This window comes from Leucopleurus acutus (genome assembly GCF_964270905.1).
Source record: "Leucopleurus acutus genome assembly, chromosome: X".
In the NCBI taxonomy this organism is placed as follows: domain Eukaryota; kingdom Metazoa; phylum Chordata; class Mammalia; order Artiodactyla; family Delphinidae; genus Leucopleurus; species Leucopleurus acutus.
In genome coordinates, this window is record NC_139148.1 from 102,487,617 (window position 1) to 102,511,245 (window position 23,629).

General features: G+C 44.6%; 1 long non-coding RNA gene across 1 annotated transcript in view; it reads left to right on the forward strand.

The window, feature by feature from the left end:
* LOC309978785 overlaps window positions 1-22,690 on the forward strand; it is a 29,917-nt gene extending 7,227 nt beyond the window's left edge. The window contains exons 2-3 of the long non-coding RNA XR_014327145.1: window positions 13,563-13,616; window positions 22,270-22,690. This is a non-coding gene — a long non-coding RNA (uncharacterized lncRNA). The remainder of the gene's footprint in view (window positions 1-13,562; window positions 13,617-22,269) is intronic.
* The last annotated feature ends 939 nt before the right edge of the window (window positions 22,691-23,629 follow it).

Sequence of the window (23,629 nt, forward strand, 5' to 3'; positions counted from 1 at the left end):
TAAACACGTACCATGTTCCGTGGACTGTGCTAGACAGTAGAGATGCAGAGGGGAGTACGGCTTGGTTCCTGCTCTAAGAAAACCTCTCAGCTAGTGAAGGCAACAAGTCAGTATGTATAGAGCCTGGCAGAGGAAGGGAGCGATGAGGGGAAATGGGAGGGCAGTAAGGTTTTCTAGAGCAGGTGCATCCTGAGCTTTGCATCTGTGGGTTGAGGATCCTGGAATAAGCATGCCAAATGGGTATCAAAACCCCTTTTGTGGTTCATCAGAAATGAGTTTTATAACAGATTTCTCCCATCAATTTCTTTAACAAGACCCCTTAACGAGAGGCTCCACCGTGTATTTGGAAACCTAGAGAAACCATTCTGGGCCAACAACAACGTATCATCAGGCCAACCTAAGTGTACCAAAAATGGTTTTGAACAGTTTTCCTCGAGCAAAACTCCTCTTTCCTTTTGTAGTTAAGCCAGAGAGCCCTCGCAGGCAGAAGACCGCATTCCAGGTGCCTCTGTCCTGCCCTCTCCCTCCCTCCCAGTGAATTTTCTGAAAAGGTTGGCATTTATCTTCCCTTCCGCACCCCAACAATCAGGTGAGAGGGAAAGCAGAGAGCGGCGTGTTTTCTAGGAAAAGATCAGGACCCCTTTCTAACTCACACTTGTAATAGGGACCTCTCTGAGATGGTGGGATGAGGCTGTATTTGCATTCTTGAGATCAAGGTCAGAGTATGGGTAGATGAAAACCTTTGTCTTTTGTCTCTTAGAAAACCAATAAAGCCAGTGAAGCTTGTCTATATTCCCCAAGTAGTTCATAAGAACAATAGAATTCAGAGTTCCTGGTGTTCCTCTGGAGCTGATTTTGGCAAGTGATAAGCAGCTTGTAAAAGGGCTTATTATTGAGTAGAGTTTTGGCTGCCTGACTTTTAAGGTTGGTTATTTATTTTGCATGTTGTATAACAGGAGCATTGGGCAATGCTCAGAAGAGGCCTTCTGGGTCAGAGAGTAAGTACTTCTCTGACCATCCCCTCCCGCCAGAAGATTCCGGGTGCGGAGCACAGGCCCAGGCCGTGGCTTTCGTGCAGCCCCTAACCACCAGACAGTCCTTCTCCTAGGTGTTGAATACATGAACATTTCCATCCAGTCCCAGCCCGAGAAAAATATATGTGTGTAATTTCTCAAACTTACACTGATAATGTGACTGCCTTTGAAAGACGTGTTTCTAAAGACACGTTTTGGTCACGTACGACAAGTAGTCATGTACGGGGTCCTTGTCATCTGAGTAGGTAGGTGCTCTGAAAGGTAGGGCTTTCAGCAGCTTGTGAATAGCGCCCAGCCAGAAGCATCCCCAGCCCTTTGAGTTCAAGCTCTAAAGCGATGTGCCTTCTGCCTCATGCTGGCCTTGCTGGCTCTCCAAGAGAGATCCAGACGTTTTAGAGACAATGAGTGAGGGAAGCTCCTCTTTTTTCCTGTTCCAAACTTGAAAAGTGAATTGAACCAGGGCCCTCACGAAACTGAGATGGTCTCGACAGAGAGAAACTTACTGGTGGCTCTTTTTTCACTTTTCTCTTGTTTGATTTTTATGGGAACCTGAATTTATGAGGAACTTCTGTTTATAGAGGCTATAAGCCAGCATTTGTGTCCAGTGGTGTTAGTCAAATGGGAAACAGCAGGAGGTTATAGGTGCCTGGGAAGAGATTTCATGAGCCATTGAATGAGTTTTGGATGCTTTATGATATTTTGAAGACACGTGTCTTGGGAAAGGTGGCCTTTACACTTGAAGTTACTGTTTTAGGCTGAACCGTCCTCCCTCAGAGACAATGTTTTGTTGAAGAAAGTCTTGGAAAACATGTGAGATCCAATCATCCTCTTAGAGTTTGTGAGTGAGTGTGACTAGGTTAAACTTAGAGCACTAAAGTCTCTGGCGTTGGGGATGGGCCGCTACTTTGGCTCCTGTATTAGTCAGGATAGGGTAGACTCTGATGCAGTAACAAATACACAACACAGGATTATTTGTTGCTCACGTAAATAAGGTTTGATGCAGACTGGTTGGCTCTCTTTAATCTTGTTGCAATGCCATCTGGCACACGTGACCTCCAGGGGCATCATGGCAGAGGAAGAGACAACTGGAAACCCGTATGCCTTAGTTGCCTCATCCCAGCCCTGACAAACATCACTTCACATATTTCAGTGGCAGGAACCAATCACTTCGCCCCAATCTAACTGCAAGGGGTACGTAGAAGCACACTTGGTGTATTTGGTGGCTGTTAACAGTCTCTGCTACATCCCCTGGGTACCAACTGACGCTTAACTTCCCACCCCACTCTCAGGGAATGTATGAGTGATGCTGATTTTCTAATTCTGTAACAGCCTGGACTGTGAAGACCAAACCAGCTCTCCAACCTGACAGACAGCGCTTGTTTTATCTAAGGAAAGGGGACAGGACGGGCAGCGCTCACCTGTCTGACAGGTACAGTCCTTTTCCTTGTCCTCCCTCGTCGCTCACCATGAAGCACACATTCTCACTTCTGCTCTGTCCTGAGAGTCACACTCATATGAACAGAAGAATTGCCCCCGGGTCAGACACCTTTGTCACTCTAGTCCCAGGTTCCAGGTCTGACTGGAGCTGTGGGAGTGTTTGATGAGAAAGTGCAAGAGTTGTGTTTATGAAGTTCTCACAAGGTTGGGGCAGGCTGTCCATGTCTCTAGTGGTCCTACTGCCCCAGGGTTGAGTCACCATAAATTAATTTACGGCAAACCCTCTGACAAGATTGAGGGAGCAGAATTCCCCCAGTGTCCAGGAGTATCACTGAGATAGGGAACTCACTCCCCTCCCAAAGCCAAGTTTTCCACAGTTAAGATGGTCCTTCTCCCAGGAAGAGGATGACCAGTGGAGCCATTTCCAGATTTCTCACTAGAAGTGAGCACCAAATTCCCAGAAGGGACCTGAGAGTAAAAAAGTGGTTGCCTTCTCCTGTCTTGACTTAGCGTGTTTAGCTGAACCATAACCACTAGAGTATACTAGAGTGTGTGTGTGTGTGTGTGTGTGTGTGTGTGTGTGTGTGTATAAAAATCGATCCTGTGGTACTTGGTGACTTCGGCTGCCCAGCCCTTGCAACAATTTTCTTCTGTTGTTGTTATTTTCCCTTGGAATCACAGGCGTGAGCAAACTAAGGAAATAATAATTTACTCTTACTGCCTTTAGTGTCTTCCAGAGGAAGGGGGTGGCTGGAATCAGTGTAGACCAATCCAAGGAGTGCACATCTGCCAGAATTGCAGCTCAGCTTCCTTGCCTCCGGCACGTGTATCTTTCTGCAGGGTGGGCCCTAGACCAGACGTAAGTAAGTAGCCGCAGGGTGACTGCTTGGCTGGTTAGCTGGCTGGCTTAGAAGGGTGTGAAGGGGCAGCAACATAAGGAGGTAGGGGTTAGGCAGGGCTGTATCTGAAAGAGGGGCAGGATGATTAGTTTTTCCTTTCTCTCCTTTGGCTTCGTTGCGATACTCTGTGTGGGTCTTGTTAGCTCGAATCTGGATGAGACTCACCCAAATAGACAGTTCTGAGATACAAATCACATCCCCTTACCTTCTAGAATCACTGCCAAACTCATTATGGTTAAAAGATTTCTAAGACTCAGGTACAGCATTCACTTTGGTTGGAGTTTTCCATTTAAATTTATTTCACACATATAAGCATTATGTCCTTTATGATGTGTTTTTAATTGTTTATCAGTTATTCCGGATTGAACCACTTTACAAAATTTCTTCGTGTTTTCTTTATGGGAGAACATCGTTCGATGGTTGCTGTTTATATTCCCCCCTTTCTTTCCCAGAAACAGAATTTTAATTCTTCACTTTGACTTTTTCATGTCCTCCTCTTCCTGTTCCATACTCCTGCTGTTGATTGACACTTTCCTCACTAAGTTTCCTCCTACTTCCCAATATCAAAACCTAAGCTTTTTTCTCTTTTCCGTATCTTTAGTTTGAGATGTTGTGTATGATTTCTAGTAAAACTGGTAAGTGATCGAAGATACTTAACTTTGAGCCAGTTAGACTCTCAGCCTTCTGTGATCTTTCCAAGGACTTCAAAGTAATTCACCTTGAAAACTAAAATATGTCATTGCAGTACTTCATTTATCATCTCCAAATATCTGGGAACCAGGTAGAGGCAAGTTTTATCCCTTCTACCTTAAGAATGGTCAAATCAAGTTTCAGAGATGAACCTTGTCATCCTCCTGCTGGTTGTTTGATGTCCAGGCCAAAGTAATCAAATGCTGACCTGTGGATTCTGCATTATTACCTCCATCCTGGGCTAAAAAGGACACTGGGACAGGCTGAAGGAGACTGCTCTGCATCGTGTGGGTGTTAATGGTCTGGCAGAGGCAGGACTCTGAGGTTATAGGTCCCCAGAAGGCAGGGACCCCAGCATCTAGGCAATCCTCCTTTTATATCTTATGCGTAGCTGGGCCTTTGGGGCCTGACCCAGCTCTCCCAGCAGGACCCTGTGGTAATCCTCGTCTACAGAGGATGTGGACACAGTGGGGATTTAGCTGTCAATAATATAGACAGTAGAAAATTTCAAATGTTGCTTCTTAAAGTAACAAGTGATGGCTGAGGATGTGAGAGAGAATGGCCTTCTCTGCAGTTTATCAAATGAAGTATTGACTATGAAAATGGTTTCTAAATTGTAAAAACGTGGAACACATGATGGCTATTGGTACTACATTATAAATTGCATGTGTTGTTTTTCTCCCAGGATTTTAAAGAAAGACCTCAATGGTCTCAAGTATTACCATAGTTAAGAAACTTCAAAATTCACTTTATTTACCTTACTTCTGATTAGTGCATTTTTGTTTTGCTGGAAGGTAGAGCCCATGGCTCAGTTATTTTTTCTCCAGCTTCACTGAGGTGTAATTGGTATGTAAAAAACTGCACATAATTAATATATATATAATTTGGTGAGTTTGGACATGTGAATGGATCTAGAAGACATTATGCTAAGTGAACTAAGTCAGTCACAGAAGGACAAGTACTGCATGATTCCTCTTATATGAGGCATCTAAAACAGTCAAAAGTAAGGATGGTGGTTGCCAGGGGATGGGGGGATGGGGATATGGGAAGGGGGTTGCTGTTCAGTAGGTATAAAGTTACAGATGTATAGTACGAGATGAGAAAGTTCCAGAGGTCTGCAGTACAATGTAGTGCCTATAGTTAACAATAAGGTATCATGTGCTTAAAAATCGATTAGTGCATTTTTTTTTATGTCATTGGGTTTCTCTCTAGATCTGCCTAAGCATGAGAATTCACCTTTTTATGTTTATTTATTTTTATTTTTATTTTTCTGGTAAAATCTGTGTATGCATATGTTTTATTTACTTATTTATGTATTGGAGTATAGTTGCTTTACGATGCTGTGTAAGTTTCTGCTGTACAGAGAAGTGAATCAGCTGTATGTACACATATATCCCTTCTTTTTTGGATTTCCTTTCCATTTAGGTCACCACAGAGCATTAAGTGGAGTTACCTGTGCTATACAGCAGGTTCTCATTAGTTAATCTGTTTTATACATAACAGTGTATATATGTCAGTCCCAATCTCCCAATTCATCCCACCCCACCCTCCCCACTTAGTGTCCGTACGTTTGTTCTTCACATCTGGGTCTCTATTTCTGCCTTGCAAACAGGTTCATCTGTACCATTTTTCTAGATTCCATGTATATACGATATTTATTTCACTCTCTCTGACTTCCTTCACTCTGTATGACAGGCTCTAGATCCATCCACGTCTCTACAAATGACCCAATTTTATTCCTTTTTATGGTTGAGTAATAGTCCATTGTATATATGTGCCATGTCTTCTTTATCCATTCATCTGTCGATGGACATTTAGGTTGCTTCTGTGACCTGGCTATGGTAAAGAGTGCTGCAATGAACATTGGGGTGCATGTGTCTTTTTGAATTATGGTTTTCTCAGGGTATATGCCCAGTAGTGGGATTGCTGGGTCATATGGTAGTTCTATTTTTAGTTTATTAAGGAGCCTCCATACTGCATACTGTTCTCCATAGTGGCTGTACCAATTTACATTCCCACCAACAGTGCAAGAGGGTTCCCTTTTCTCCACATGTTCTCCAGCATTGATTGTTTGTAGACTTTTTGATGATGGCCATTCTGACCGGTGTGAGGTGATACTTCATTGTGGTTTTGATATGCATTTCTCTAATGATTAGTGATGTTGAGCATTCTTTCATGTGTTTGTTGACAATCTATATATCTTCTTTGGAGAAATGTGTATTTAGGTCTTCTGCCCATTTTTGGATTGGGTTGTTTGTTTTTTTTGATATTGAGCTGCATGAGCTGTCTGTATATTTTGGAGATTAATCCCTTGTCCATTGCTTCATTTGCAAATAGTTTCTCCCATTCTGAGGGTTGTCTTTTGGTATTGTTTATGGTTTCCTTTGCTCTGCAAAAGCTTTTAAGTTTCATTAGGTCCCATTTGTTTATTTTTGTTTTTATTTTCGTTACTCTAGGAGGTGGGTCAAAAAAGATGTTGCTGTGATTTATGTCAAAGAGTGTTCTTCCTACATTTTCCTCTAAGAGTCTTACATTTAGGTCTTTAATCCATTTTGAGTTTATTTTTGTGTATAGTGTTAGGGAGTGTTCTAATTTCATTCTTTTACATGTAGCAGTCCAGTTTTCCCAGCACCACGTATTGAAGAGACTGTCTTTTCTCCATTGTATATCCTTGCTTCCTTTGTCATAGATTACTTGACCATAGGTGCGTGGGTTTACCTCTGGGCTTTCTGTCCTCTTCCATTGATCTATATTTCTGTTTTTGTGCCAGTACCATACTGTCTTGATTACTGTAGCTTTGTAGTATAGTCTGAAGTCAGGGAGCCTGATTCCTCCAGCTCCGTTTTTCTTTCTCAAGATTGCTTTGGCTATTCAGAGTCTTTTTTGTCTCCATACAAATTTTCAGATTTTTTTGTTCTAGTTCTGAGAATTCACCTTTTTAATTTCCTCAGTGCTTCACAGTTTTGGGGATAGTGCAGGGATGCTCCTCTGTTGGAGGTTAGAGCAGATTCCCCAAGCCCTTACTTTGTCAGCACTTCACTTTCTGAAAGAAGAATCTGGCACAGCCTCATGTTTATTCTTGGTTATTCTTCCCAATTTTCTGTCACTCAGAGTTGTCTGAGCCAGGGAGTTGGTGTGGGCACAGGGGATTTTGAGACCTGGCCTGATCCCAGGCAAATATTCAGTAGCACAGCACTTAACCCCAGGCCAGGTTCTGTTCTCTGGAAATTTTCCCCAAACCTGGAAAGAATAGCCACAAACTCCCTCAAACACACAGAGACAGCACTAAAGCCACAAACTTTATTCCCCAAGGCACTTTATTTTCCAGTGCCTTGCTTGTAACATAGCTATAAAGAGTTTTGTAATCTGGTTCCTAGCTGTACAGATTAGAAGCAACAGGAAGAGATGTTGGAGTGGGGGATGGGGGGGAAGAAGCTCAGAGATACTGACAGAGGAAGTGCTGGCTGAAGGCCTGATATCCTGAAAAGAGACGGAAAAACAAAATGGCATAACATAATAAAGCATGTTGATTCTGATTACTCTGAGTTAGCCCGAAGAACATCGAGTGAATTAAGAAATCTGGGAAGCGTGTAATATATACACGTATATTTCATGTCATCAAAGATACTGTTTAAATGTTTTGGTGTTTAAAGTATATGATTCCCTTATCTGTACAAATCCAGTTATTTCTAACTCTGCCATACCTCACCTAAGCTAGAATTATGGGGTATTTCCTGTGATGACAATATAATGCTTTTTTATAGTGAGGATTTGAAGCCCTGAGAGGAGCTGAATCTCAGTCTTGTTTTGTGAGAGTGATTCAGGCATTGAGTAAGAATGTGATTTGAATCCTGAATTCATTCGTTCTCGGATTTGGTACTCAGTAGAGGTGTCGCATTTCAGACTTTATCTAAGGTTCCCTTAACTACCTCTAGGCTTTTTCTGACATTTTTGCGATTGGCCTAGAAGCCACCTGTGGAGGTGGAGGCCCGAGCTGTGTGGGAGTGCAGCTCAGGGTTTGGGGTTCCCAAACAGGAAGTGATTTCGGTCCTCAAAGAAGTCACTGCCAGCCTGTCGTCTGGGTTCACTGTGCTGCTGGACCAGCCCAGCCTCTTCGTCACCACCTCTGAGTCAGAAGTCTGGGCAGGGCGCAGAGGCTGATGCGCATATTCCACTCTGGCAACCTATCCCGTTCTCATGGCCATGAGCTTTCTGACCGGCTGCTGTGAACTGGCAGGCCTTGGGTGGGAGGGATACTGGTCGGGCCAGGGCTTTCTGCTGCTGTCATGTGCATCTGCAATTACCTCCTTCCTTTCGCTGGTCGATTAATAGTCTGGCCACGCACCTCTGCCGGCAGGAAAGTCTGTTTTGTTCACTCCTCTCCCTGCCTGACCCCCCACCCCATGACACAGAGCGTGATTGACTTGGCTCAAAGCAAAGCAGCAGTGAGGCTGCAGAGCCTGTAAAGCAGTCAGGGACATGTCTCACTTAGCCCTTGCAATTGTGCTGCCGCGGCTGAGCCTCTTGCCTCCCTCCCCTGTGCTGGCCCTTAACGTGCTTCACCAAGGGATCGTTGCTAATTTGGAAATTTAACGCATCCCCCTTCTTTGGGGATGATTCTTATGGCAGCAGAACTACTGAATAGGGCTGAATACCACTAAAATGTGGTAAAGCACTGGACTGGAAATCAGGAAAACCGGGTTCTGGTCCTGGGTCAGTTGTGTGGTCCTAGACAAATCTCTCTCTCTCTCTCTCTTTTTTTTTTTTTTTAACATCTTTATTGCAGTATAATTGCTTTACAATGGTGTGTTAGTTTCTGCTTTATAACAAAGTGAATCAGCTATACATATACATATATCCCCATATCCCCTCCCTCTTGCATCTCCCTCCCTCCCACCCTCCCTATCCCACCCCTCTAGGTGGACACACAGCACGGAGCTGATCTCCCTGTGCGATGCGGCTGCTTCCCACTAGCTATCTATTTTACATTTGGTAGTGTATATATGTCAGTGCTACTCTCTCACTTTGTCCCAGCTTACCCTTCCCCCTCCCCGTGTCCTCAAGTCCATTCTCTATGTCTGTGTCTTTATTCCTGTCCTGCCCCTCGGTTCGTCAGAACCTTTTTTTTTTTTTAGATTCCATACATATGTGTTAGCATACGGTATTTGTTTTTCTCTTTCTGACTTACTTCACTCTGTATGACAGACTCTAGGTCCATCCACCTCACTACAAATAACTCAATGTTGTTCCTTTTTATGGCTGAGTAATATTCCATTGTATATATGTGCCACATCTTCTTTATCCATTCATCTGTCGGTGGACACTTAGGTTGCTTCCATGCTAGACAAATCTCTTCTTCATCTGTTGGAGGGGGAGGGGCAACGGTTGCATTCGATGATCTCTATAACGTCCAAGTGCTCGTCCTTCCATTCTCTTTCCTGTTCATGCAGACAGAAATGTTCTGGTCCGTTCTTGAGAGTGCCTTCTCTTTTCCTTGGTCTCCATATCTCCCTTCACCTGAGCCTCTCTTGTGGTGAAGAAGTCATGAATCTATTTCTTTTGAAAGCTGCCCAGGGAATTGGGCAAGATTGTATTAGAGATGCCTAAGTTCTGGGAGTTTTGATTTTGGAACTGACATGGAATTCAGGATTAATAGAGGTATTGTAGTCCCATCTGGAATTTTATCTCAGAATCACAGGGAGATCAGCCCAGCTAACTGTGCTGCAGTAAGATTTGGAACTAGACATCTCAGCCGCAGTTTACTCTCTTGCAGGTGACTTGAGCGGGTGCAGGAGGAATAAGCTGTGCCCTTAGCGCTGCCCAGAAAAGCAGGGGTGGAGGCTGGAGAGGGTGTGGCAGCAAACTTGGGCCCGGATACCTGACAAGTGGCCAACTTTATTAAATGCCCACTGTTTGGTGACTGAGCCAGGCATTGTGGAGCAGGGAGACTGAGAGGACAGCTTTCTACAAACAAACCCTGCCTGTTCTTGCTTTTGGGCCTCCATCAAGTTGTTTTCTCCAATTGGCAGGCCTTCCCTCTCTTCTTAGCTTATTGAAAATCCTCACCATCCAGGAAGTTCCACCTCTTGCGCGAAGTTCAGCAAACTTTTACCGAGGCCCTTGCAGTTCCCCAGCCCTCTTTGGGGGATATAAAGATGAATAAAGACTTACTCCCTGTCCTCGGGCAGACTATGCTATATAAATATATTGTCCTCTTGGGTCACTGTTGCTTCATGTTTCTTCCTTTCTCCTCTTCAGCCAAAGCTTAAGCCCCTTGAGGGCAAAGGCTATGTTTCGGGGGGCTCACAGCCACTTCAAGTTGGGTGATTCACTAGAAGGACTCATAAGACTCAACAGTGGGTTTTAGTCACAGCTAAGGTTTCTTATGGCAAAGGATACAGAGAAAGGCAGTGGGAAAAATATACGCATTGCTCAGGCACAGGCTTCCAAGTTCTTCCCTACCCAGGACCACACAGGAGCAGCTCACAGCAAACTACAGGGACACCTGTGACATGTCTGTGCCCAGGAAAGTCCACCAAGTCTCAAGGTCTGAGGTGTTTATGAAACAAAACTCAGGACTCCAGCGTCGAAAGCAGGTACATCATGGCTCTTCTCAAACACTCCTGAGAGGTCCTCCCTGAACTGGTACAAACATGCCCTATTTCTCTGGACAGATATGTAAAACAACAAGGTCAATCAGAGCCATAAAAAAGCCTTCTGAGGGCCATAGTCCCCGGGGTAGGTCAAGGGTCAATTATGATGCCAGGCTCCCCTGGAGACACACAAGGACTGATTGACAAGACCTTCTGTTTTAACTCCTTCTTCCAAGCTGTGTCTGGTACAGTTCATGTCCCCTCTCAGAGTGCTCAGTGTGGGGCAACACAAGACCTGGCGTCTCCTCCGAGCTCCACTCAGATACACGTCACTATTTACTCACCCCGTCCAGTCCCGTAGACACTGGCACGTGAACCTGTCAAAATGTGAACTCGAACCGCCCCGCCCCCAACCACTCTTTCCCATCTCAGTAACTGTCAGCATCAGTTGCTCTATTGCTCAAGCCCCCAGATCTGGGCATCATCCTTGATTCTCGTCTTCCTCTCACCTCCCACAGCCAATCTGTAATTCCTGTTGATTCGATCTCTGAGGCGTATCCCAAATGTGCCCACCTCCCATTCTTTCGACCACCCTGCTCCAATCCACCATCATCTTCCATCTGCGTTACTGACCTTCTTAATGTTTCTGTTTGTCTCCCTTATGGTGTGTTCTCCCCTCACCACCCAGAGTGATCCTTCAAAATGTGTACCAGATGTTGTCACTCCCTGCCATTCACAGCCTCCAGTGGCTTCTCAACGTGCTCAGATTAAAATGCAAACATTTCACTGCCCTGCTCCCTCATCATGCTCCAGCCCCAGAGCCGGTGGGTCAGTCTGTGTCCTCCTTGTGTGATATTCCTTCTTCTAGGACTGTTCTTCCCCTCACTCTTCAAATGCTTGGATCCTTCTCATCCTTAGCATTTTATTCCCACCGTCAGCCCCTCATAGAGACCTTCTCTGACCACCCTCTTGAAGGTAGCCTTGCCTCTTGCCTCACCTGAAATCATGATTGTTTATATATTTGCTGTCACTCAGCGCTGGCTGGAATGTAAGCCTGTGAGAGAAGACGCTTTTCTATCTAGTCCACAGTTTATATCCCCAGCACCCAGCACCATGGCAAATTCAGAGTAGGCATTCAGAAATATTTGTTGGTGCATGTAGCAGATAATTAATAAATAATCAGTATGTGACTACTTAAAAGTGACGAGCCGGTCTCTGCCCTTAAAAGTTTACATTCTACTGGAAAGTTGGGTGAGAACCAGCAAAACATGCAGAAAACTTCTCTGTGCTTTCCGGTATCCAACATAGGGCATGTCAGTCCTGCTGTCCTGGACAGCAGAAACCAGCAGACTGCCGAGGGGCCCCATCGAGCAGCTCGAATCTCTCCAGCCCATTGCTCTCTTTGATGGGCTTCTGGGGGCTGTTGGAAGGGAGTTACCAGCAGCCTGGAAATTCCAAATGGAAGGCAAGGATCATGGGGCACTGCTGTCTTCTGCAGGGGAGGGGCAGTGGTGTTTTTGCCAGAGCAGTGCTACCAGTGTACTTGCACCATGCTTCCGGCTTCTTCAGAGCCTGACTTTATGGGTCTCAAGAGATCCTGGAACTGTCTAATATTCTTCAATACATTTCCTTTCTACTTAAACTAGTCAGAGTGGATTCTGTAGTTTGCAACTAAGAACTCTGACCTATCTAACAGGTTGAGGGGGGAAAAAGATGGAAAATCAGAATCCTGACTTATAACTGACACTTAAGCTTGAATGGAAGATGTTAAAATTATACTGACGTTGGGGGCATGACTTTGAAATTGAACTAACACGTGTAACTATATCCAAGTGATATGCTAAGTTTGAGGCAGAGTAATTTATTTACTCACATGCCTGGGGAAAATTGTGTATGTGTTTTTTTTTTTAGATCTTGGGGGTAGGAGTTTATTAATTAATTTATTTATTTTTGTTGTGTTGGGTCTTCGTTTCTGTGCGAGGGCTTTCTCTAGTTGTGGCAAGCGGGGGCCACTGTTCATCGTGGTGCGCGGGCCTCTCACTGTCGCGGCCTCTCTTGGTGCGGAGCACAGGCTCCAGACGCGCGGGCTCAGTAGTTGTGGCTCACGGGCCTAGCTGCTCCGCGGCATGTGGGATCCTCCCAGACCAGGGCTCGAACCCGTGTCCCCTGCATTGGCAGGCGGACTCTCAACCACTGCGCCACCAGGGGAGCCCTGTGTATGTTTTTATGTGTATGTACAGGTCCATTAAAAAAAGACAAGCATTTTCTTCTTTCAGTTATATGCTATTATAAACCAGCATAGCTTTTATTACAAGTATGTCAGTTACTAAGGGAAAGAGACTTAAAATATTTTAAGAAAGCAAAACTAAAGTATAGGGGCTCCTCCCATACAGGAACTCACGTGTTCCCAGAGAGTTAGCTTAAAATGTGTATCCTCCCTTATGGTCAAAGTCCTACAAATGAAAACAAAATACCATTTCCCTTATCAAATTGGCAAAGACTTTTTTAAAATGTTATTACTCAGTGTTGGTGAAAGTATGAAGAGATAGGTACTTATATGCCCTGCTGGTAGACATGTAAGTGAGTACAGCCTTTCTAGAAAGCCATTTTACAGTCTGGAACAAGGGCCTAAAAAATGTTCATATTCTTTTTCCCAGTAAACTCAATTCTAGGAGATTCATGTTAAGGAAATGATCAGACATTATGTGCAAGAATGTTCCTTGCAGCAGTTTTATAATACCGAAATCTTGGAAGCAAGATAGATGTTTAACACTCAGGAAATAGTACCATCACAAGGTGAAATATTATGCAGCCGTCGTTATGGAGGGTTTTGAATACAGGCACGTAGAATGATGATGATGATGGTGGTGATGATGGCCAGCACTTATTGATCACTTACTATTTGCCAGGGACGACTACACCTCTTCACGGGAATTCTCGGATCCTTGAAACAACACTTTAAGGTGAGTGCTATGATTATTCTCATTTTGCAGATAAGAAAGCTGAGGTTCAGAGAGCTTATGTAACTTGCCCAAAGTCACACTGTAAGTAAGCAATAGAGCCAGGGCTTGAATCCAGGCCTGACTACTCCAAATTTACATAAAGGCTGTTAACGGTAGTAATCTTTAGGTGATGGGATTATAGTGATTTTTAAAATTTTCTAGTTTCTATTTTCCTTTATGCTCTCAATTTTATACAATAATCACTTATCAGTTTTATAATTGGAAAAAAAAAAGCAGCTCCTCCCAGGTATTCCTGCCACCCAGGGATATAGTGACTTCTGGCGGAAGTGTCCAGGAATGAGGGTAGGGCCGAGCGCCTTGGGGTGGGAAATACTGAAGAGTTTCCTTGGGCTCGGCCTCCCCTGCTCCATGGTTTTTCCTAAGAACACTGCCCCCTAACTGGACTGGACAAGCAGCCGCCTTGGTCTGGGTTCTTGCTTCTGTCCAAGTAGAGTCTTGCTGAGGAAAGGAATGGCATATGCGCAGTGGCAGAGGGCGGGAACTGCCTGGGTTTTGAACTTCCTCCTAAAACTGCCTACCTAAGTTCCTGGGTTTCACACTGCTTGCCTCGTAGCTGTGTGCTATGCAGCAAGAGTTCTGATTTGGCGCCTCTGGTATGCTTCTCTGCCACCTCTGCCTTTAGACCAGGGGTCAGTCAGCCTCCTTCTGGCTCTGACTGGGCAGCAACCTTGTTGAGGGGGCCTCGTGTGGCCGCCAGCGGGTCATCACAGCCTGTCCTGTTTCCATACGTGAATCGGCGACTCCACCTCCCACCTGATCACAAACGGTCTTTTCCCCAGACTTGGGCCGTTGAGGGAAGATGAGGCAGGAAAATGCAGCAGACTCAGTGTGACCCCCTGCTCTAGGCCTGGGAAAGCTTCCTCAGTGCTCCTGCCTTACCAAGAACAAGTCAGTCCATGAAAGAAAGACACTCAGGGAGTTTGCCTCAGGTTAACCGAGAGACCTGGGGATGAAACTGAGCCCTCCTGCTTTCTGGGCCCCCTGTGCTGTCTATATTTAGCCACACTGCCCCGAGCCTTGTCCACCTTGTCTGAGAGCCAAAGCAGGCAGTCTGCTCATGAACATTCCTGTGCCTGCCAGCTCACGCCAGCCAATCATTTAGATGTCTGTCTTAAAACGCGAGGCTCCCCTTGCACCCAACTCCGAGGGCCTGCAGAGAATACACACCAAGGGATTCACAGCCCGAGTTTTTCCCGAGGCCAAGTGACCTCAGACAAATGCCTGAAAGTGAAAGGCATGTGTCCCACCACTTCGCCTTGGCAGGGCTCAGCCAGCGGCTCCCTCTCAGCCCCACTGTTCCTGGCCACAGTTCTTTGAGTGTGTTGACCTACTTTCTCCCCTTCGGAGGGAAAACAGAAACCAATGCATGTCTCGCGAGTGCTCTTGCTTTCAGGAATGTCGATTCTCCTGCCCCCGTGTCCTTTCCACGCTCCATTATCACTCTGCTCTACCCACTTCAAGCATGCCTGGAGCAGAACCCTGAGTGGCGCTTACTGTCCCTGTGTTACAGCTGTGTTTTCAGAGGTGGTGTGGCCCACACGTCACGGGGATGGGGACAGAGCCTGCCCACCCCTCCTTTCCCTACTGTAGCCCCTGCTGTTAAGTGGCATGCTCTGGAGTGAAGTTGCTTCTGCATGAGAACCTTTTGGGAATCAGCAGGGTGTCTCTGACTTTGTGACTGGGGGCATTATGGACTGAGAGACATCCAGCTTGACTTGACCATTTCCTACATCTTCGATGTGGGCCTCCGAGAAGAGTCTTAGGTGGCTCGACTCTTTAGTTGCTTTGACAGGCAGAATTCTTCTTTGGACAGTGCGTACAGGTGACTCTCAAATACATACATTGAGATTTTTGGTGGCAAATTAATCGTTTTAGGCTGTCTTTACCCTTCCCAGTATGCATGCCATTGCCCACTTCTCTAGACATCAGTTAGAATCAGCTTGGAAAATATATATTTATTTTAATATCAGTCTGAGAAAAATTAATTAGATGGATAAATCCGCTGGGGTTCAGAGGTACGTTATGGCTGCATCGTATGATGGATTCCAGAGTGCCTTTGGGATTATTGACTGGCTTTAATAAGCTGCCATGTCTGTTCTCCATGACCGTGGGTAATTGAGTGTATCTTATTTAGCTCCTCTATCCCTTTCTTCCCACCTCGTCCCTGTGTGCAGAGCAGACCATATATAACCAGCCTGCCTTCTAGCATCCTATTAGATTTCATTGACGTTGGGTAACATGTGATCTTAGAAAGGTTCCAGGTCCTTTTCACCAGCTCCAAAATCATATTGGAGTCGTGGTGGCCACAGGAGGCTGCACCTCAGCAGCTGGCTGGGCCAGGGTTAGGGTGAGCCCTCCCTCTGGAGAGCTGAGCCAGCAGCAGGTGGGGAGACAGGGTGTGGCTGCGGACGACAGTCAGGGATCTCTACTTCTTGTGGCTGTAAAGTGCCTGTCCTGCACTGGATCATCTGGGTTGGTTGGAGGCACAGTGAGAATGAATAACAACGGGACCTCTGTCTCCCCAGAACTGGAGAGGGGAGGGTGCGACTGGGATGGGGCACGAGGATGAACTGCAGGCAGTGGATAGAAAGGGTGATATTACTGAGGAGGTGAATAATGGAGGGGACGATAATGAAAGTTATTACCCTAACGTATGCCTCAAAGTTTCCCCAAGACGCTGAAGTGAGAAGAGCCAGACTGGCAGGGTGGTGAGAAGGGGGGCAGCAGTTGGAAGCAGCTCACCGAACCTACCCTGTCATAGCCAGCACACTCTGGTGCCACGCTGACCTATGCAGCCTTGTGTGACGAGGGCAGTGTGCTTTGTGTGCGCTCCCCAATGTGGCAGTCATTAGCCACGTGTGGCTTTTGAGCACTTAAGGTGTGGCTGGTGTGACTGAGGAACTGAATTTTTAGTTGTAGTTAATTTTAATTAATTTAAATTGACCTACATGAAAAGATGCTCATCGTTGCTAATTATTAGAGAAATGCAAATCAATACTACAATGAGATATCACCTCACACTGGTCAGAATGGCCATCATCAAAAAATCTACAAACAATAAATGCTGGAGAGGGTCTGGAGAAAAGGGAACCCTCCTACACTGTTGGTGGGAATGTAAATTGGTGTAGCCATTATGGAAAACAGTATGGTGGTTCCTCAAAAAACTAAAAATAGAGCTACCATATGATCCAGCAGTCCCACTGCTGTGCATATATCTGTAGAAAGCCATACTTCGAAAAGATACACGCACCCCAATGTTCATAGCAGCACTGTTTACAGTAGCCAAGACATGGAAACAACCTAGGTGTCCATCAACAGAGGAGTCGATAAAGAAGGCATGGTACATGTATACAATGGAATATTACTCAGCCATAAAAAAGAATGAAATAATGGCATTTACAGCAACATGGATGGACCTAGAGATTATCATCCTAAGTGAACTAAGTCAGAACGAGAAAGACAGATACCGTATGTATGATATCACTTATATGTGGAACCTAAAATATGACATGAATGAGCTTATTTACAGAACAGAAACAGACTCACAGACATAGAAAACAAACTTATGGTTACCAAAGGGGAGGGGGGTGGGGGAGAGATGGATGGGGAGTTTGGGATTAGCAGATGCAAACTAGTATATATAGGATGGATAAACAACAAGCTCTTACTGTATAGCACAGGGAACTATATTCAGTATCCTGTGATAAACCATAATGGAAGAGAATATGAAAAAGAATATATATATATATATATAACTGGGTCACTTTCGCTATACAGCAGAAATTAGCACAACATTGTAAATCAGCTATACTTCAATAAAATTTAAAAAGTAAATAAATAAATTGACCTAGCCGTGTATGGCTAGTTTGTCCAATGGGGGCAGTGCAGCCCTAGAGTCATGGTTGACAAGGGTGAGTGGGGCGGTCCACATAGCACAGGGAGATCAGCTCAGCTCGGTGCTTTGTGACCACCTAGAGGGGTGGGATAGGGAGGGTGGGAGGGAGACGCAAGAGGGAGGTGATATGGGGATATATGTATATGTATAGCTGATTCACTTTGTTATAAAGCAGAAACTAACGCACCATTGTAAAGCAATTATATTCCAATAAAGATGTTAAAAAAAAAAATAAAGCACGGACTGCAGCCGGCAGCCCTGGCGTAAATCCTGGTTTGCCATTTACTGACTCTGCAACCTTGCACAAGTAATCCAACGTCTTTGAGCCTATTTTCTCATCTGTAAGATGGGGAGCCTAACAGTACGGACATCACAGAGGGCTGTTGGAAAGATTGAATGAGGTGATCCATGTAAAACTCTCAACAAAGTGCCTGGCATCTATGAGGCTCTCAGTAAATGGTTGCTGTCAGGATGTTTTGATGTTAAGATGTTATGATGTTTCGTCCTATCTTACTTTTCTGTGCTTTGGCCCTCGTCGCTGAACATCAGTAAATCAACCTGACTTGCTAAGTGCCTGGAGGTGTGAGGATGATGACATTTGCCCTTATTGACTCCCTTGAGCTCCATAGCACAGGATCTGTTATTTGATTTTGTAACTTTATTGTGTCTGAGCTCTGAATGAAATGAGAGTTTTTAATGAAAGAAAAGATGAAATAGTCAAGGTCAGAATAATAACATGAAAAAAAGTCACATGTCCCACATTTCCAATTCCACATTCATTGAACAGGCATTTGCTGAGAGACTAGTGATTACAAGCACAGACTCTGGAGCTAGACTGACTGGGCTTGTATCCATTGGTAGCTGTGTAACTTGAGCAAAGTTACTTAATTTCCTATTTGTCTTTATTTCCTATTTGTCAATTGGGCATAATACTACCTGCCTCATAGGGTTGTTGTAAATGAATCAATACATGTAAAGCACTTATAGAATTACTTGGCACTGATAAGCACTTGATAAATATTGGCTGATGTGATTACTATATGCTAGGCACTATATTAGGTGCTGGTAAAACAAAGCTAAGGAAGTACCATCCCTGCCCTCATTAAGCTTATAGGCTAGTAGAGGGAGAGAGCTACATGAACATAGAAATACAATAAGATGCTACAGAAAATAAAGATGGAAGATGCTCAGGATGCTGAGGGGACATCAAGAGAGAAGAGAGCAAGTTGGCTTGGTTGGAGGGCAAAACTTTTCATAGAGCTGGAGAGCAGGTAGTGGTGGGGTGCATCGCAGGTACATGTTTGTAGAAATAAACAAGGATGATGCATCCAGAGAACTAAAGGCAGTTGATAAATTGGTATGCCTAGGATGTAAGGGAGAGGGAGTAAGTGGAAGACAGGATTGAAAAGGTCAGCAGGAAGCAGGTCCTGAAAGACCTTATATATTAGGTATAAGAATTTGTACTTTATCTTTTTTAAAAAAATAAATTTATTTATTTATTTTTGGCTGCATTGGGTCTTCGTTGCTGCACGTGGGCTTTCTCTAGTTGCGGTGAACGGGGGCTGCTCTTCGTTGCGGTGTGCGGGCTTCTCATTGCGGTGGCTTCTGTTGTTGCGGAACATGGGCTCTAGGCACGTGGGCTTCAGTAGTTGTGGCACACGGGCTCAATAGTTGTGGTGCACGGGCTTAGTTGCTCCGCGGCATGTGGGATCTTCCCGGACCAGGGCTCGAACCCGTGTCCCCTGCATTGGCAGGCGGATTCTTAACCACTGCGCCACCAGGGAAGTCCTGTACTTTATCTTGAACAATGGGAAACCATTGAAAGGTTTTAAGAAAGGAAGTACCATGATCAAGGGATTTTAGATGGACCCTACTGGCAGCAGTTGGGGGTCAATACTGGAGGCAGAGATATCAGCTAAGAAACTATTGTAGTCATCCAGGCATGAGATGATGAGATTGATGACCTAAGGTAACTGTCACGGGGATGGAAAGGTAGGGAACAGTACTGGAGATGTTACGAAGAGGTCCAACTGACTGGTGAATACAGAAGGAGGACCGGTTTTGAAGAGGAAGTCGATGGAGTCATTTTGGGACACACTGGGTTTATGTAAGGCATTTGATAGTAGTTCTGGAACTCCTAGAAGAAGGAGGTGAGGACTGGAGATACAAATGTGGGAGACATTAGAACTCTGCATCAGGCCCCCTTTTTCTCATTCTCTGCTTTCTTCCTAGGTTATTTATTCCCAGGGCTTTAAATACTGTATCTGTATTGATGAATTCAATTTCTAAACTTCCATCTCTAGCCCTGACCACCTCACTGAAGTCTATCTAGACTTCTTTAACTAGCCATCTACTTAGGATCTCCAGTTGGGTGACTCATACACATCTCAAATTTAGCATGTCCAGAACTCAGTTCTTGAAGCAATCCCCAACCCCGCTTGCTCCTCCCCTTGTCTTCCAGCCTCAGTGAATGGCACCTACCATGTGTCTAGTTGCTTCAGCCAAACACCTGAGGGTCAGACACTCTGGTTGTTCCTTCAAGCTGCCTTTGTAAGAATTCCTTCCCCTGCCCGTCTCTTTTGAATCTCATTCTACTCTTCAGGCTCTTCTTGAAGTAATCCTAAGATCATACATTTCCCATGGCTTCAAGAACCTCCATCCATCTCCCGACTCATTCATTCAGCAGATATTCATTGAGTACCTTCTAGGTGTTAGAGATTCATCAGGAACAAGGCAAATAGAGTTGCCACTCTCATGGAGCTTACATGCAAGTGGCAGGGAAGAAATATAATGAACAAGCAAACCAACAAATGAAACAACCGCAGATGACAGTAAGCGCTGGGAGAGAGTAAAACAGGAGATGCGATGCGACACTGACCAGGCTCGGGGCCTACTTAGCTGGGATGATCAGGGAAGGCCTCCCTGAGGAGCTGACACTGGAGCTGAGACGTGGATGATGAGAGGACATTTTAGGCAAGTTCAAAGACCCTCAAGAGGGAGCAAATTATAGCTGGGAGCATAGCAAACAAGGATGGGATGAGATCAGAGATTTAGGCAAGGGCTGTATCTTACTAGGTGTCAAAGTAGGGAGCTTAGATGTTATGCAAAGTGTATTCGGAAGTCCTTGGAGGGCTTCAAAGCAGGGAGACTGATATGAGCTGATGTATATATTTAAAAGTGGGCTCTGGCTGTTGTGTGGAGAATGGCCTATGCAAGCAGGGAGACCGGGGAGGAGACTGTTGCAGTGATCTGGGAGAGATGACAGTAGCCTGCATTACAGTGGAGGCCACGGGCATGGAGAGAAGTAGACAGACAGAGTATGTTTATTGGAGAGAGGACTGGTGGAGTTTGCTGGATGAGGGACGGGAGATGAGGGAGAGGAAGGAATCAAAGGTACCAGCACAGTACCTAGTAGGTGCTCAATGAATATTTGCTGAATGAATGAGTCAGGATACGGATGGAGGTTGTTGAAGCCATAGGAAATGTATGATCTTAGGATTACTTCAAGAAGAGCCTGAAGAGTAGAATGAGATTCAAAAGAGACGGGCAGGGGAAGGAACGCTTACAAAAGCAACTTGAAGGAACAACTAGGGTGGTAGGAGGAGAAACAGGAAAGTGTGATAGTACAGAAGGCAATCCTGTTTCCCTCTCCAGAAGTAACCAATGCTAACAGATGGGTGGGTAGCCTTCCAAATCATCTTCTGTATATTTACATACATTCACAAATGTTTATATTACATGCATATGTAGTTTGGGGTTTTATGTAAATGAACTCATAGTACATGCATTATTCTAGCACTTGCTTTTTTTTAAAAAAAAGAAACAGCTTTGTTGAGCTATAATTCACATACCATACAATTCACACATTAAAAGTGTACAATTCAGTGGTTTTTAGTTACATTCACAGATATGTGCAACCACCACCATCATCAGTTTTTGGAACATTTTCATCACCTCAAAAAGAAACTCTGTACCCTTTAGCTATCACTCCCTTATCCACAATCCCCACCCATAACCCTGAGCAACCACTAATCTCCTTTCAGTCTCTACAGATTTGCCTATTCTGGACTTTCATATAAATGGAAGTATATAATAGGTGGTCTTTTGTGACTGGCTTGTTTCACTTAGCACATGTTTTTGAGGTTCCTCTATGTTATAGCATGAATCAGAACTTCATTTTTTTATTGCTGAGTAATATTCCATTGTGCATATAGACCACATTTGGTTGATCTATTCATCAGTTAGTGGACACCGGGTTGTTTCCACTTTTTGGCTATTATGAATAATACTGTTCTGAACATTCAAGTACAAGTTTTGGTGTAGACGTATATTTTCATGTCTCTTGAGTATGTACCAAGGAGTGGAATTGCTGGGTCATATGGTAGCTCTATGCGTGACATTTTGAGGAACTGCCACACTGTTTTCCAAGGTGGCTGCACCATTTTACGTTCCCACAAGCAGCCTATAAGGGTTCCAGTTTCTCCACATCTTCACCAACACCTGTTACAATCTATCTTTTTGGTGATTGCCATACTCAGGGTTGTGATGTCACTTGCTTTTGAATTTAAGGTGCCTTGAATATTGTTCCATTTCAGCACATATAGATTTCTTGTGTATATAAGTGCTATGTAATATTCCACAGAGACTGTGCTTTTCAAGATGATCCTATCTGTACTGTTGTGTTGTTTCCTTCCCCAGGGCTCAGCACAATGGACATAGAAACAGCAGTGGTCGATGACTGCACTGATCCAAATTTGGAAGTTGTGTGGCAGGTAAGGCAGGAGGATGAGGTGAGAATGGTGTTGATGGTAATGGTGAGAGAGTTCTTGAAGAGAGTTATCAACGCTGGTGCATATCATTCCTGTGTAAGTGACAGTGAAGAGGAGCTGGAGTGGATGATACAGCATAGTGGCTGGAACCTTAAAAGTAGGGGTTTTGCATGACACTGGAAAGATAGTTTTGTTTTGTTTTGTTTTGCATTTACCCATTTCCTTTGTTGAGTTTTTCTTTCTTTTTTCTAAGATAAGCTGGGACGAAGTGAGAGAGTGGCATGGACATATATTCACTACCGAATGTAAAATAGATAGCTAGTGGGAAGCAGCCACATAGCATGGGGAGATCAGCTTGGTGCTTTGTGACCACCTAGAGGGGTGGGATAGGGAGGATGGGAGGGAGGGAGACGCGAGAGGGAGGAGATACGGAGATATATGTATATGTATAACTGATTCACTTTGTTATACAGCAGAAGCTAACACCATTGTTAAGCAATTATACTCCAATAAAGATGTTAAAAAAATCTACAAACAGTAAATGCTGGAGAAGGTGTGGAGAAAAGGGAACCCTCTTGCACTGTTGGTGGGAATGTAAATTGATACAGCCACTATGGAGAACAGTATGGAGGTTCCTTAAAAAACTACAAATAGAACTACCATATGACCCAGCAATCCCACTACTGGGCATATACCCTGAGAAAACCATAATTCAAAAAGAGTCATGTAGGGCTTCCCTGGTGGTGCAGTGGTTGAGAATCTGCCTGCTAATGCAGGGGACACGGGTTCGAGCCCTGGTCTGGGAGGATCCCACATGCCACGGAGGAACTAGGCCCGTGAGCCACAGCTGCTGAGCCTGCGTGTCTGGAGCCTGTGCTCCGCAACAAGAGAGGCCACGATAGTGAGAGGCCCGTGCACCGCAATGAAGAGTGGCCCCCGCTTGCCACAACTAGAGAAAGCCCTTGCACAGAAACGAAAACCCAACACAGCAAAAATAAATTAATAAACTCCTACCCCCAACACACAAAAAAAAAGAGTCATGTACCACTATGTTCATTGCAGCTCTATTTACAATAGCCAGGACATGGAAGCAACCAAAGTGTCCATAGACAGATGAATGGATAAAGAAGATGTGGCACATATATACAATGGAATATTACTCAGCCATAAAAAGAAACGAAATTGAGTTATTTGTAGTGAGGTGGATGGACCTAGAGTCTGTCATACAGAGTGAAGTAAGTCAGAAAGAGAAAAACAAATACTGTATGCTAACACATATATATAGAATC